This window comes from Nothobranchius furzeri, unplaced genomic scaffold, assembly GCF_043380555.1.
Source record: "Nothobranchius furzeri strain GRZ-AD unplaced genomic scaffold, NfurGRZ-RIMD1 Scf046, whole genome shotgun sequence".
Classification (NCBI taxonomy): domain Eukaryota; kingdom Metazoa; phylum Chordata; class Actinopteri; order Cyprinodontiformes; family Nothobranchiidae; genus Nothobranchius; species Nothobranchius furzeri.
The window spans coordinates 22,606-36,137 of record NW_027223063.1 but is presented as its reverse complement, the minus strand read 5'-3'; the positions used below and the strand labels follow the sequence as shown (position 1 = coordinate 36,137).

Genomic DNA, 13,532 nt, shown 5'->3' with positions numbered 1-13,532 from the left:
TGTGACTTTTCCAAAATGATGATTTCTGCTGGTTATTGTTATAAAATTTAACCTCACGGTTATTGTGACCAAAATTATCACGGTTTTCGGTATTATCGCGGTATTTTTTTAAACGTGTTACATTTTCAGACAACTAAATAATCCCTGTATACCAGGAAAATATTGTCCTCAGTTTGTGTCTAAGTTTTGCCTAAAGTTTGTTATTTTGTAATTATGTTGTTTATTTGTTTACATTTTCCCCCTTTAGTCTTTAAAATACCAATATTTGCCCATAACTTCTTAATGTTTGTCTGTTTGATGTCATCATTTTAAAAATATTAGACCAGATGATACTCAGGCCCTGTCCACACGTAGCCGGGGATCTGCCAAAACGTAGATATTTTTCTACGTTTTGGCCTGTCATCCACACGAAAACGGAGTTTTTTCACACGAAAACGGATCTTTTTAAAAACTCCGGCCAAAGTGAAGATCTGCGTTTTCTCCGTTTTGGGTGTCTGCGAGTGGACAGACAAAACCGGAGTTTTCAGGTCCGCAACGTCACTTTCCACGACAAAAAAATGCTGACATCACGTGTGCGACCTGTGTTTACACTAGCCGACAGCATGGATGCCCTCAGAGCTGCGCTCGCTTTATCAATCGTCCAAGCGCTTTTTGCTTGTTTGTTTTTGCAAGTGGAATTACTGCTGCTTGTGGAAGACCACAGACGAAGGACGAGGTTAAGAACGGGGGAAATACTGCGGCTGTTACGTCCTGGCTATGCTAGGAAGGTAAGGAGGTAACATAAACCCATGACCAGATGGAATGGGAGGAGTACATGCATTTAATAAAGAAAAACAGCGGATAAATAAACTTACAATATACAGATAAATACTAACAGAGACAAACCTTACCAAACAAACAGGGCATTCACAATATTAACTTAAAGCTCTCATAGCTGTGAATATACCAGACAAAAAACACAGGTTCAGAAGGACTTCAACTGAAAGAGGCAATAGCATTTACTATCCCTAAATCCAACCAGAGGAGCTTTAACTCTACACAAACCTTTAGGTCTAACCAAGCTTCTAAACAACAATATCTCACTAGTAATCCTTCACAGTAGTTTAACAGCACAGAGTTCCAACAAAGCTGACCAAGTGGGGGAAACAACACACCATCAGCTGCTCCCCAACTGCAGGCAGATCAGGAAGTCTCTTATAATATAAGAGACTCATAAGACTTATATGCCACCCAGCAGCTGATTTCTGGACGAGTCGCAGCTGGTCCCAGGTGATTGTTGGATGATTCCCAGCTTGTCCCAGGTGATGGGCGGTGGAACCAGGAACAAAGCCAATTGAATCCCACGGGCTGCAGGCTGAAGAATATTGAGAGCTGGGCTGTAAACTCAGATAAAACAAAACTAAACTAAGTACAGCAACTTTTCTAGAGGCATGAAACCAGGGATCGTAACAGCCGCCTACAGGTCTGGCATGTCCTTAACAACGTATTTATCCGGGTACGTGTGGACAGAGTTATTTTTAAAACGAGGTGGTGTGGACGCAAGTTTTTGGAGGGGCGGATATTCGTTTTAAAAAGACCCGGCTACGTGTGGACTAGGCCTCAGTACGCCTTCTACTCAGATACCTTTTTACCCTTACTGTCATGAGCTGGGGTGAGTACTCTCTTCCTCTTAACCATCTGTGAGTCTCTTGCCAGGAGAGGGAGTGGCCCAGCTGTTCCTGATCAGCGGGGTGTTTTCCTATTTAAGGTGGATGGAGGACACAATTCGACGCCGGAAGATTGCCTCAGTGTGGTAGTAGCCAGCCACTCGAGTTATCTCTAGTATTTCTTGGATTAATGTTATTCGTAGTGTTTAGCTCTAGTATTGTTGGATGTTGACCTTTCTTACTTCGCCTGGAACTGATTTGGATTTTTACCCTTCGTCAGGATTTCTGTCGGCCTCTTTAGATACTTACCTCTACTCCAGGCAGGGCCGTTGCTAGCTATTTTGGTGCCCTAAGCTCAAAGTCTTCGTGGTGCCCCCCCCCCCCCACACACACACACACACACACAGAAAAAACAACACAATCACTGGCATGTGACATGACTAAATTCAAAACTATTTAACCTTTATTAATAACTAGAGAGGCACAATATACACAACTAGAAAATTCTGAATATGAAGGGAGGAGGTTAGCATAATGGACTTTTTTCTTCAAATTATACCATCAGCAGCTGGTGTTCCTCTTGGCCCGTAAATGTTTATGAAATATATATCAACATTGAGCAAATTTGAAAATAGGTTTGTCTAATTTTTCATATTAAATCTCAGTTACATAGCCTATAGGCCACATGGGCTATTTAATAATGATATAAATCATGTCCATAGTTAACTCATGATTAATCACAAACAGCCGCTTATTTAAAAATAAAACTTCTTGCTTTACCTTGACAGTGTTTTTGTCCTTCCTGTTTTTGTGATATTTATCAAGTATTTGGGTGGACAAATATGATTCATTTGTTTATTTCTGTTTCAAAACAGCACAGATGGGCCTATCTGACCTCACAGAGGAAACTTTATTTTACTTGAGAAAGATGTTTTAAGATGAACTTATTAAAACAAAAAAATCTTCAAACTCTTAAAGGTTTATTTTTAGATGAACAACCTTTAACACTGTTCAGACTTATTTTTTGATACAAGTCACATGAACAGGCTGAATAAAAGGATATTTCCCTTTGTTGCATTTAACTATTTCTTCTTTATAGAAGTGCTGATTCAGAAGAGAATAATTGCATTTAGGAAGATGATGACTTGCTACGTTTTTCTCCAGCAGTAAAAAAGCTCTAAAGCTTCTCTGAGTTTTTTTCCCTCTCAGCCTCTCTCACTTAGCTACTAATGAATGCCCGGTAGGCAGGGCCAGATTAACACTTTGTTGTACCCTGGGCAACAATATTCAAGGGCCCCATCATCACGACCCAAGGATCACCATAATGTGGTCACATACAGAATATTTTACTGTAATATGCAGTAAATATACTCAATACTTGAATACCTGACATCACGTAACCCTCTCGGGGTAACATTTGACCCACCTCGTGTGGACTGACCAATGAGGAGAGAGTCTTAACTTGAGGCCCTCTCTTCATTGGTCAGTCTGCATGAGACTGACTCCCAACTGACGTTCAAAGTCATTGGCAGCGAAGTGTCTCAGCGCAAAAGCCCGGGTGGACAGTTAGTTGAATATAGGGTGACCATATTTCCATTTTCAAACAAGAGGACAGGGTTTCTGTGCCTATGACGTCACACTATGGCAACGCCACACAAACCATGTTGGGACCCATTTTTTGTAAGAACTAAATTAATATCAGATTCTGCCAATTAAAGGGCTCTAAAACAATTCATATGTAAATATTTTGCATATTTAATGCAAAATCTCATTTTTCTGCTTCAGTGCTGCAACAAGGTTTTATTAATAATAAATTATTATACCTTTTGTTTTACTACAGCATCGGTACGCTTCCTGTGCACAGATTATTAAGGATGCTTGTTTCAGCTGTGAGATTAGACGATAGGATCAATGAAAAAATAAGTTGTCACACACTCCATGGAAACTTTCAGAGAATCCACAAATAGTGGCTTTCACATGGTTTTGTTCCTTTTAGCAAGTGTAGAAAAGAAGCAGATGAGACAGCATGTCTGATAATTTAGTTTTCATCTGATAATATTAGAACATGTCAGTGATGTCTGAGGGGCTTTTATAAACACTGTATAACTAACACTCCTGGAGAGGGTATGAATTACACAGAGGCTTCTGGGGAGCTCAGTTATGGGGTGGGGGTGGGGGGAGGGGGCATTTTGCCTTGGCCCCCAAAATGTCTTGAAACGGCCCTGGCTGTGTGACTGAGTGTTGAAGGTGATCTGAATTGTATCAGATGTATAAATATTACATGTGTATAACTTAATGTTTTATACAGGTAAAAACGTGTAGTGGAGATAAATCTACCTACATTTTACTTTTCAACACTTTGTTTTGTTTTAATTTAACTATTTCCTGTCCTGTCTGTCTCTCATCTTCCTGCATCTCCTCTAAACTCTCCAGAAAAACTGCTACCTGGATTATTACTTTTTCACCTCATCAGTTACTTTTGAGCAGATCAAAGGGATATCCTGACCGGCCGCAAAGCGGAGTGCGCGATTCGATGCTGCGTCAGTGAGGTGAAATCACCGCAGCACAGGTGATGAGCTCGGCAGCAGAGCGCTTCAGGCACAGATAAGACAGAAAGTAGAGAACATGTGCGGACATGAACGATCGTGTGTTAATTATAGTTTTTTGGTTGCGCCACTTTGAGAATGGACCGTGCGCTGGAAGCAGCCACCTGGAGCGCTGCGACCGCGGTCAAGTAGCGCTGCGCAACAACGCGCTGTGCCGCTCTCTATGCTCTCTGCTCAGAAGAGTCCATAAATGAAGTAATATAGGAAGAAAATTTTTTCCGGCTCCCCTGGATGTGGGATATACAGCTCCCCCATAATTCGATCCCTGGATGAAAAGCTGGATATTTTCATGAAAACAAGAACCCCCAGTCCGGACGTCCCGGTACCGGACAGAGTGAAAAGTGGACACGGTCCATCTCTACTTTTTGTATTGTTTTCTCTCTGTAAACATGCTGTTAACTTGCTTTGCACATCTTCTAATTGAAATCTGTCTTCATCATGTATATTTTATTTTTTCATAAGTTTGCGTTTGGTGCCCCTCCCCTGGCGTGGTGTGCGTGTGCGGAGCGCCGACGCTGACTCCAGGATTTGGATTTTCAGCACGCGGACCATATCACCAACCTCCATAACCCACCTCTCATCTCAACCCAGTGCCCCATCCACCAGGACGCCCCGCTTCTCTCCACCTATGCTCCCTGTCCTGCGCTTCCCCCCGGCTCTCTACCTCTCCCTCCTCCAGCCAACATCTACACGCCCCACAGTAAGTTCTGCTGAGCACCTCTGCCTACAATGGACTTCTGAATCAGAACCTATGCTCACCTGTGTTCTCCCTCCTCCAGACGCTGAGCTGTCGTAGCAGTTCCAACCACAGACTTATCTGTGCATCCTAAGTTCCTCCTTTATAAATAAATCATTTTACCATCCGTTTTTGGTCTGTGTTGCATTCTGCATGTCGTGGGTTAGGTACCTTCCTCCAAACATGACACTTACTTGAGTAATAAACCCTATATCAGGAAAATATCGTCCTCGGTTTGTGTCCTTCCAGTGAGCTTTGCAGATGTGGGAAAATGTCATCAGGCAGGTTGTAACTGCAAGTTTTTTTAATTACTGTAAAAATAAAAATGATTAAGAAATAGATTTTGAAAATAGCTCTTCGAGAAATGTTGTAATTTTTTATTGCATTCTGTTAGTCTAGAATAAAATTAATATGATGAAATAAATATTTTTTTCAGTTTATTTTTCTCAAAAAATAAAAATTAAAATGCTTAAAGCCACATGGCTCCAGATGTTCTGGCTGGTGTGTGCATCTTTGAATCCAAAACGTGATAAATTAAACAACTGCTTGTTCTAACTTTTTATTAGCGAATGTGAAAGTAACACACACACACACACACACACACACACACACACACACACACACACACACACACACACACACACACACACACACACACACACACACACACACACACACACACACACACACACACACACACACACACACACACACTGTGTTCCAGCAGCTTCTAATTCTTGGCAGATCTGCTTTTTGGTGATTCTTGGTTGTCTCTTTACCCTCCTGACCAATTTTCTCTCAGCAGCAGGTGATAGCTTGCGTTTTCTTCCTGATCTTGGCAGTGATGAAACAGTGCCATGCACCTTATACTTACAAACAACTGTTTGCACTGTTGCTCTTGGGACCTGCAGCTGCTTTGAAATGGCCCCAAGTGACTTTCCTGACTTGTTCAAGTCAATAATTCGCTTTTTCAGATCCATGATGAGCTCCTTTGACTTTCCCATTGTAGCGTTTGTGGGCGTTTGTATCCAATGAGCCCTATTTACCTGGCCTAAGAGAAGTCACCAGCTGTAGTCACTCATAATCACTCACAAGAAGTTAAGAGGCCATGCTATGAAGCTCAGTTCACTGACACGTTTCTAAGTCACCAAAATTGCTAGTTCATGTTGCTGTATGTATATTTGTGACCCAGCAAATGTGATCACTTTTCTCTGTTAACCCATAATAAAGACATTAAAGAACCAAACTTCATGAATGTTTTTTGTGACAAAGAAGTATCTGTTCCAATCACTCTATCAGAGAAAAATCAGAGTTTTGGAAATAACGGGACACTCAGTAGAGCCATTATATTATATTTTTTACAAGTGTATGTAAACTTCTGACCACAACTGTAGGTGTTTGGTTGGAAGTGTGAACATGGAGTTGTACTGGACAAGACAGCACAGCTTCAAATTTATGAGCCGAGGACTTGATTGTCCTTTGTTTACATAAGAATGATGATGCACATTAAGGAAAGCAGCGCAAACGTTTCTTTCATATGCAAAGTACTTGTATTTTGGAATGGATAATTTATTATTTACAATTAGTGTCATTGTTCTCTATGTCACTTTTTTACTCATATCTGTCAAGTACTTGTATGTGTGTGAGGGAGGCCTATATGCGGGTCTTTGTTTTGTAAGTCTTAACACTGAGGTGTACTCTACACCACAGCATGACTGAAATGTTGTGAGACTATTACTTTACTCTGTCTACATCATCTGTTTACATAAGCATGATGATGGATATACTGACTGTCCCACAAACTAGGTACAGGTCTAGAGGTGACCGGGCTTTCTCGGTCTTGGCTCCTTCTCTCTGGAATGAGCTTCCACTTGATATTAAACTGTCACCGTCGCTGCATGTTTTTAAGAGTCGTTCGAAAACTCATTTTTATCGTTTAGCTTTTATGTGACTTGTATGCTTTTATGCTCCCTGTTTACATTTTGTATGGTGCTTTTATGTCTGTATGTTGTTTTTATCTCTTTTTTATTCTATCTGTGTTTTTACTGTATTTTATGTTCAGCGCCTTGGGCTCCTGCAAAGGCAGTGGAAGGTGCTGTACAAATAAAGATTGATTGATGATGCACATTATGGAAAACAGTTTTCACTTTTGATTCATAAGCAACGTATTACTATTTTGGGAGAGTTGAGTTTGTATTTTAAATCTTTTTCATTGTTCAGTCAACTATTTGTGTGTGTGTGTGTGTGTGTGTGTGTGTGTGTGTGTGTGTGTGTGTGTGTGTGTGTGTGTGTGTGTGTGTGTGTGTGTGTGTAGTACATTTTAGTGTATGGTGCCTTTTCAGTTGACATATTTGATTTGTGATTTGTTTTTGGAGAAGCAGAGATGAGCAGGTGCATTGTTTTGATCAAATTATTTAACCTCGTGAAAACGTTCATATGCAAATGACCAAGTGTTAATGATCCAAAAATAAAAACTTTGACTGTTACATTTTGAAAGTATTGATAAAGAGTACTAGGAAATTGGTTATCAGCAGGGGCCATTTGTGTGTCACTACAGTTTACAGTAAAATAAATGAAAAATCAGAGATGTATTTTTTTCACAAACGTGCTTGTTGGAGTATGTAGAGCCGGTTACTGTTGACCAGCAGGCATGATTTTGTGACAACAACTTTTACAGTGTAGGAGCTACAAACATTTCAATGATTTAAAAATTCAACAAAAATCAGACAAGTATGTTTTCTAAAAAGTAAATGCTGTAAATGCACAGTTAGAGATTATTTTTTAAATATTCTGCAGAAAAAATACCGAGGTCCAGACCTCAATGTCCTCAATGGTAGATACAGCCATGGTGGTGTCTAGTAGTGGGTAAATGTTTTGTTTTTACTCACGCAGCTCTACACAGATTTCCATGGGATCAGAAATCAAAACCTGCAACACTCCTTTTCTTGACTGGACCTGTAGGGTACAGGGTAGGGTACAGGGTCCTAACAGCCCGTACCCTCTGGGGGGTACTTCAGGAGTATGGGGTACCAGGCCCTCTGATACGGGCTGTTAGGACCCTGTACGACTGGTGTCAGAGCTCGGTCCGCATTGCCGGCAGTTAGTCGAGCTCATTTCTGGTGAGAGCTGGCTGCCCTGATGCAACTGGGTTTGTACTAGGGATGTGACAAAATACCGTTTGGCGAAAACTCGCGATACAAAATGTGACGAAATGCATCGAGGTAAAAAATATGGACCACGAAATTAGGCTAGGCGGAACTGCTGCATGATTTGTGTAGTAGTAGGGCAGGCCTACAGTCTATGGTGACAGGCTGATAGCACCATCTCTGCTGATAAAGCAGGGTAAAACTAAACAAAAAAAAAAAAAAAAAAAAAAACGGTGCAGTGCGTCGTGACGTTAAGTCACAGCGCATGTTGTAACAACAACACTGCAGGCTACAGCGATCGAACAAATATTAGCATTAGCACCAAGTTGGTGCCACCAACTGCCTTGCCCCGAAAGAGCAGAACAATGGAGTCAAATGAGGTCAAAACTGAGGATGCTCCTCCTGGATACAGGTCATCTGTCTGGCAGTATTTTGGCTTTCCGGTTAAAAAAGACAATAACGGCAACAGAGTAACGGAAAAGACCAAGACTGTGTGTAAGCTATGCTATGCTGTCATTCCGTACACCACCTCCAACACAACAAACATGAACCACCACCTTCAACGTTACCATTGTTGGGGTTATTAGGAGCGAACAATTAGTAAGCTTCAACTTACTTTTGGATTCTTCAATAAATTCTGTAAATATGTAAATATTTACTGATTTATTAATTAATTAAGATATTCTTAGATATACGGGGCACCATTCCCCTTTAACCGGGGAAAAATTGAATCCAAAACTCTTATCAGTCTTTCTTGAAGTTCGTAGAATCCTTGGAGCAGAGACTTCTCTTCGACACAACAAAGCTACTGGAGACGAAAATCTGAATTTTATAACGTTTAATTAACAATTTGTCAAATGAATAGACAGTGGCATAAATGAATAATAACCATGTGATATAATAAAAGGATGTATATTCAAAATAATGTTCAAGGTGTTTTGTGTGTATGTATGTGTGTGTGTGTTTCTAAAATGGAGTCTGTATGCAAGATGGCTGACCCCTTTGTCTGGCTAAAGTGTGAGTGGCAACTTGCACTTTAACTTCCAAGGCACTTAGAATCATCAGTAACTTAACCTTAAATTCACTCAAAACATTTCAAAGGATCATGAAACAACACAAAGGATTAATCACGAATAATATCTTTTAGTTTAACCACGTGGCCAAGCAGAAAACATTTAAAGATACCAAACAATGATCAATAAGCAGTTTATTTATTCAAAATGACCCGAAGGACGAATTGGGAGCGAAAGAGGAAAACACGAAGCTACTTTTTAAGCAATAGCGCGGTTTTATTGCTTATTCTGGACTATAGAGGAAACGGGAGAAGAAAAGGAGAGAGAAAAAATGAGTTTTCTGATCACCAGAAGAGCAGCAAGGCGTCCCCCGCTGTTATGATTTGACGGTTCTCCGTTTTTCTCCACAGTTTTCAGCGTCATCCGTCGGTTTGATGCTTTCTCCGTTGTTTGGCTCCACGAGTGTTTCTCCACGGGCTGGACACAAAGAGAACGAAGTTTCTTTTGTGCTGAGTTTGACAACTTACAGCGTCTCTGAGAGCTGAATGGAGCTCCGCTCGTTCCCAGTCAGGTCCCGATGATGGTGGAGTGGTTTCCAGCGGTTGCGTGGCTCAACTTGGGCACTTAGAGCTTCCGCGTGCTCAAGTTGTCGGAGCGTTCGACAAGCGTGTCCTTACCGCCAGGTATCCTGGGCAAAAGAACGAGGTTTCTTTGTCTCTGCTGAAGATTTATGGTCTTAGTTCGCGGGAAAAGCTCCACGGCTTCCCGCACATGCGCAGAACGTGTTTCTGGTACTAGGCAGTGACATCACCCAATGCTTCCGTGTGCAAAGCATCATGGGAAATGAAGTTTCTTGGCGCTGATGTGATTATTTGCTTTTCAGAGCAATTTAAGCACAGTCATTTTGGAGAAAATCACTGCATAGTAATTTCCTCATGAGGTCAGACCCTCAACACCATAAAAATGTGAAGACGGCCTTGGCGAAAACAAGCCTACCGAAAGGACAGCTGACCATGAAACAAGCACTGACACCAACTCTACCTCCGTCAAGTCCACGTGCAAAACAGATAACCCGGCTCATTGGTGAGTTCATAGCGGACTACATGGCTCCATTTAACATAGTAGCGAACAGAAAATTCATCCAAATGTTCAAGGTGCTGGAGCCCAAGTTTAAGATGCCATGCCGGGGACATTTTTCAGAGAAGGTAATCCCGGAAATTTACAATGAAACGAAACAAAGCGTGAAAGAGTGTCTAAAAAATGCCGACCGCGTCGCTCTGACCACCGACAGCTGGACCTCGCGTGCAACACAGAGTTATGTCACCATTACGGCACAAGTCATCATCGAAAAATGGGAGAGTAAAAGCTTTGTGTTGCAAACTCGTGAGCTAAGTGAAAGTCATACTGGTGTTAACATAGCTCAAGTGTTGAGAAATTCACTGAGTGAGTGGGAGCTAACAAGGCCACACACAACCATTGCTTGTGTCACAGACAACGCGAGCAACATGGACATTGCTGTGAGAGAGAGCGGTCTCCACCCTCACATCAAGTGCTTGGCGCATGTTGTGAATCTGGCCAGTAAGAGAGGCTTGGCTGTATCCCGCGTTGCGCGCCTTCTTGGTCGTGTGTGAAGAATAACTACATTTTTTCACAAGAGCACCACGGCCACCGCAGTCCTGACCAACAAGCAAACCCAGTTGGAACTGCCTCGGCATAAACTCATCACCGATGTCCAGACCAGGTGGAACAGCACGTAGGAAATGCTGGCGCGCTACCTGGAGCAGCAAGCAGCTGTCTCAGCAGCGTTGAGCTGCCCAGAAATCCGAAGGAATGCGAGAGAAATCGACACTCTGGATCACACTGATATATCAGATGTAGAAGACATAGTGAAACTGCTTAAGCCACTGAAGACAGCCACAACTGTTGTCTGTGATGAAAAAGAGCCCACTGTTTCACTGATAATGCCACTGAAGTACATGATCGAGCAAAGCATGTCACCAAACGGAAATGACACACAGACCATCGCCAACATGAAAAGCGCCATCTTACTCGACATCTCGGACCGATGCACCGGGGACTGTAATGACGTGCTGCAGGAGTGCACAGCGCTTGACCCACGATTCAGAAGCCTGTCCCATCTGAATGATGAACAACGTGAGTCTATCTATGCCCGAATATGTGAAAAAGCTTCAGCACTTCATGAGCAGCGCAACCAGGTAGGCTAACTTTTATTGGGGAAAAAGAGGTTTCCTGCTGCATGTGTGTAACTGTATGTATGTGCAGGCCAGAGTCTGAAAACTTATTTCTCATGTTTTTTTATTAGTCCATCAGAGAGAGAGTGAATGAGAGTGAAGGACAGAAATGTTTAACTAGTTTTTCTATTTTATTTATTTTCAGACCAGTTACACTGATGAAAGAACCACTAGGGCCAGTGCTTCAACATCAGAGGCAGCAGCAGAGCAGGCCAGGGTCATGGTTGAGGCAGCACAGGGAGCAGAGCAGAGCCAGGAAGAGCCAGTAGAAGGAGAAAGGCAGATGCAGGATGCAACACAGCCTCCCCCACCAAAGAAGACAGCGTTGGAAGATCTCCTTGGGAGCTCCTACACTACTGTTGAGACAGTGCAGACCAGCAGAGGGATTGAAATGGAGATACTCTCCTACAGGAGTGGGATTCCCATCCCACTCAACAGAAGTCCACTTGAGTGGTGGAAAGTTAATGCTTATGCTTACCCCATACTTGCCTCCCTTGCCAAAGCCTACCTTTGCATTCCTGCTACATCAGTGCCCAGTGAGCGTCTTTTCCACAGCAGGAGACATTGTGTCTGCTCAGAGATCACTGATTACACCAGAACATGTTGATATGTTAGTTTTTTTGAAGAAGAACCAGTCCTGAGATAAGATAACCAAGGCCTATAGCAGCACTAAGGGTGTTCCTGTTTGTGTTTGGCCTGTTAGGCCTTGTGTTTCCCTGTGTGCAACTGGAAAAAAAATAAACAAGTTGTTATTATACAGTAATATTTTTTTTCTTTTTTTTCTTATCTGATATCGTATCGTGACGTATCGTTTCGTGCCTCAGACATATCGAGGTGCATCGTATCGTGAGTTTAGGTAGATCGTCCCATTCCTAGTTTGTACTGTATTGTATAATAAATAGTTTTATATTTGACGTGTTTGATTAGAAACTATAAATGTTTACTAAATATATTTGTATATGTCATAACCTGCCTTCATTTTATTTCTTAAGAGTAAAATCCCTCTACTGTGGATTTAGTTCTGTGTTATAATCCAACCCCTCCTCTTTAATCCGGGCTTGGGACCGGCAGAAGTGACCCAAAAGGGAAACTCTGGCAGAGTTAGTTGGATTTTTTTTTTTTTTTTTTTTTTTTTTGGTGCTGGACGAGAAGCTCGTCCATTTGCCCTTTTCTGTCTGCTGTTATCTTTTTAATGCGTAACAGATTCAGGTGTTACACCTCTGAGCCAGAATCTTCTCCAGAACAGAGTGAATGCTGCCCAGAAACAAGCTGTTTCCTCTCTTACTGAAATGCACTCTGTCTGGGAGAAAAAGGGTGTTGTTGAAGAACCTGAGCTCAGGATGCTCGATGACCAGGCCCCCAAAGCTCCTAACGGCCGTCCTCAGTAAAGAATTAACCTGTTTTCTGTTGCTGTTAATTCTTCCTGGTCGCCCGTATCGCCACGACTGCCGTTCGTTGATGGCGGAAAAGGCTATTCTCATTTCCGGAAAGTCCTTATGGAGGTGGGACAAATCCTTTTGGATCTGAGAAGCCAGTTCCACCGGGGAAACGAGACCCAGATCGTTTCCTCCGGCGTGGACGACCAGAATATCTGGAGGACCGTGTGTGGGAGCCTCGGAGTAAAACCTGGGAAGGACACCGCCCCAGCGCATGCCTCCTTTGCCAAACCATTGGACCTTAGCTCTGAGTCCAAAGTTTGTCCCAAACTGCCGCTGAGCCGCCTCTTCACCCCGTCTGATGTAACTGGATCCAATAATCCAGATTACTGGAGTTCGAGGCTGCTCAGACTTGATGGTAGATGCAGTTTTTGGGGGTTCGGAGACACTTTTGGGTCCTGAATCCGTCCCTTTCCTACGACCTTTGAGACGGATCATAGTGGGACGTTTCTGCTGAGGTGTGCCTTCTGACAGCCGCAGCCTTTTAGCAGCGCTGGGGAAGTCAGAGTTCTCGTGACCTCCGTCACTCAAACGCTTTCTTTTCCCCAACAGCTGAATGCGAGGAGTATCCTGGAGTTGGACAGAGGACGTCTGTCTTTTCTCCACTAAGGAAATTCCTCGGTACCTTGCCAGCGTTTTATATCTTTGGTCTTGTCGATTAGCCCGTAAAACAGAGGAGTTTTTGCTGGAGATGGAT

The 13,532-nt window shown here is 42.5% G+C and overlaps 1 long non-coding RNA gene across 1 annotated transcript; it reads left to right on the top strand.

Moving 5' to 3' along the window:
- Nucleotides 1-452: 452 nt before the first annotated feature.
- LOC139064716 (uncharacterized) lies at nt 453-5,115 on the top strand. Its single transcript, XR_011517716.1, has 2 exons — nt 453-4,952; nt 5,032-5,115. It is a non-coding gene; the product is annotated as an uncharacterized lncRNA (long non-coding RNA).
- The last annotated feature ends 8,417 nt before the right edge of the window (nt 5,116-13,532 follow it).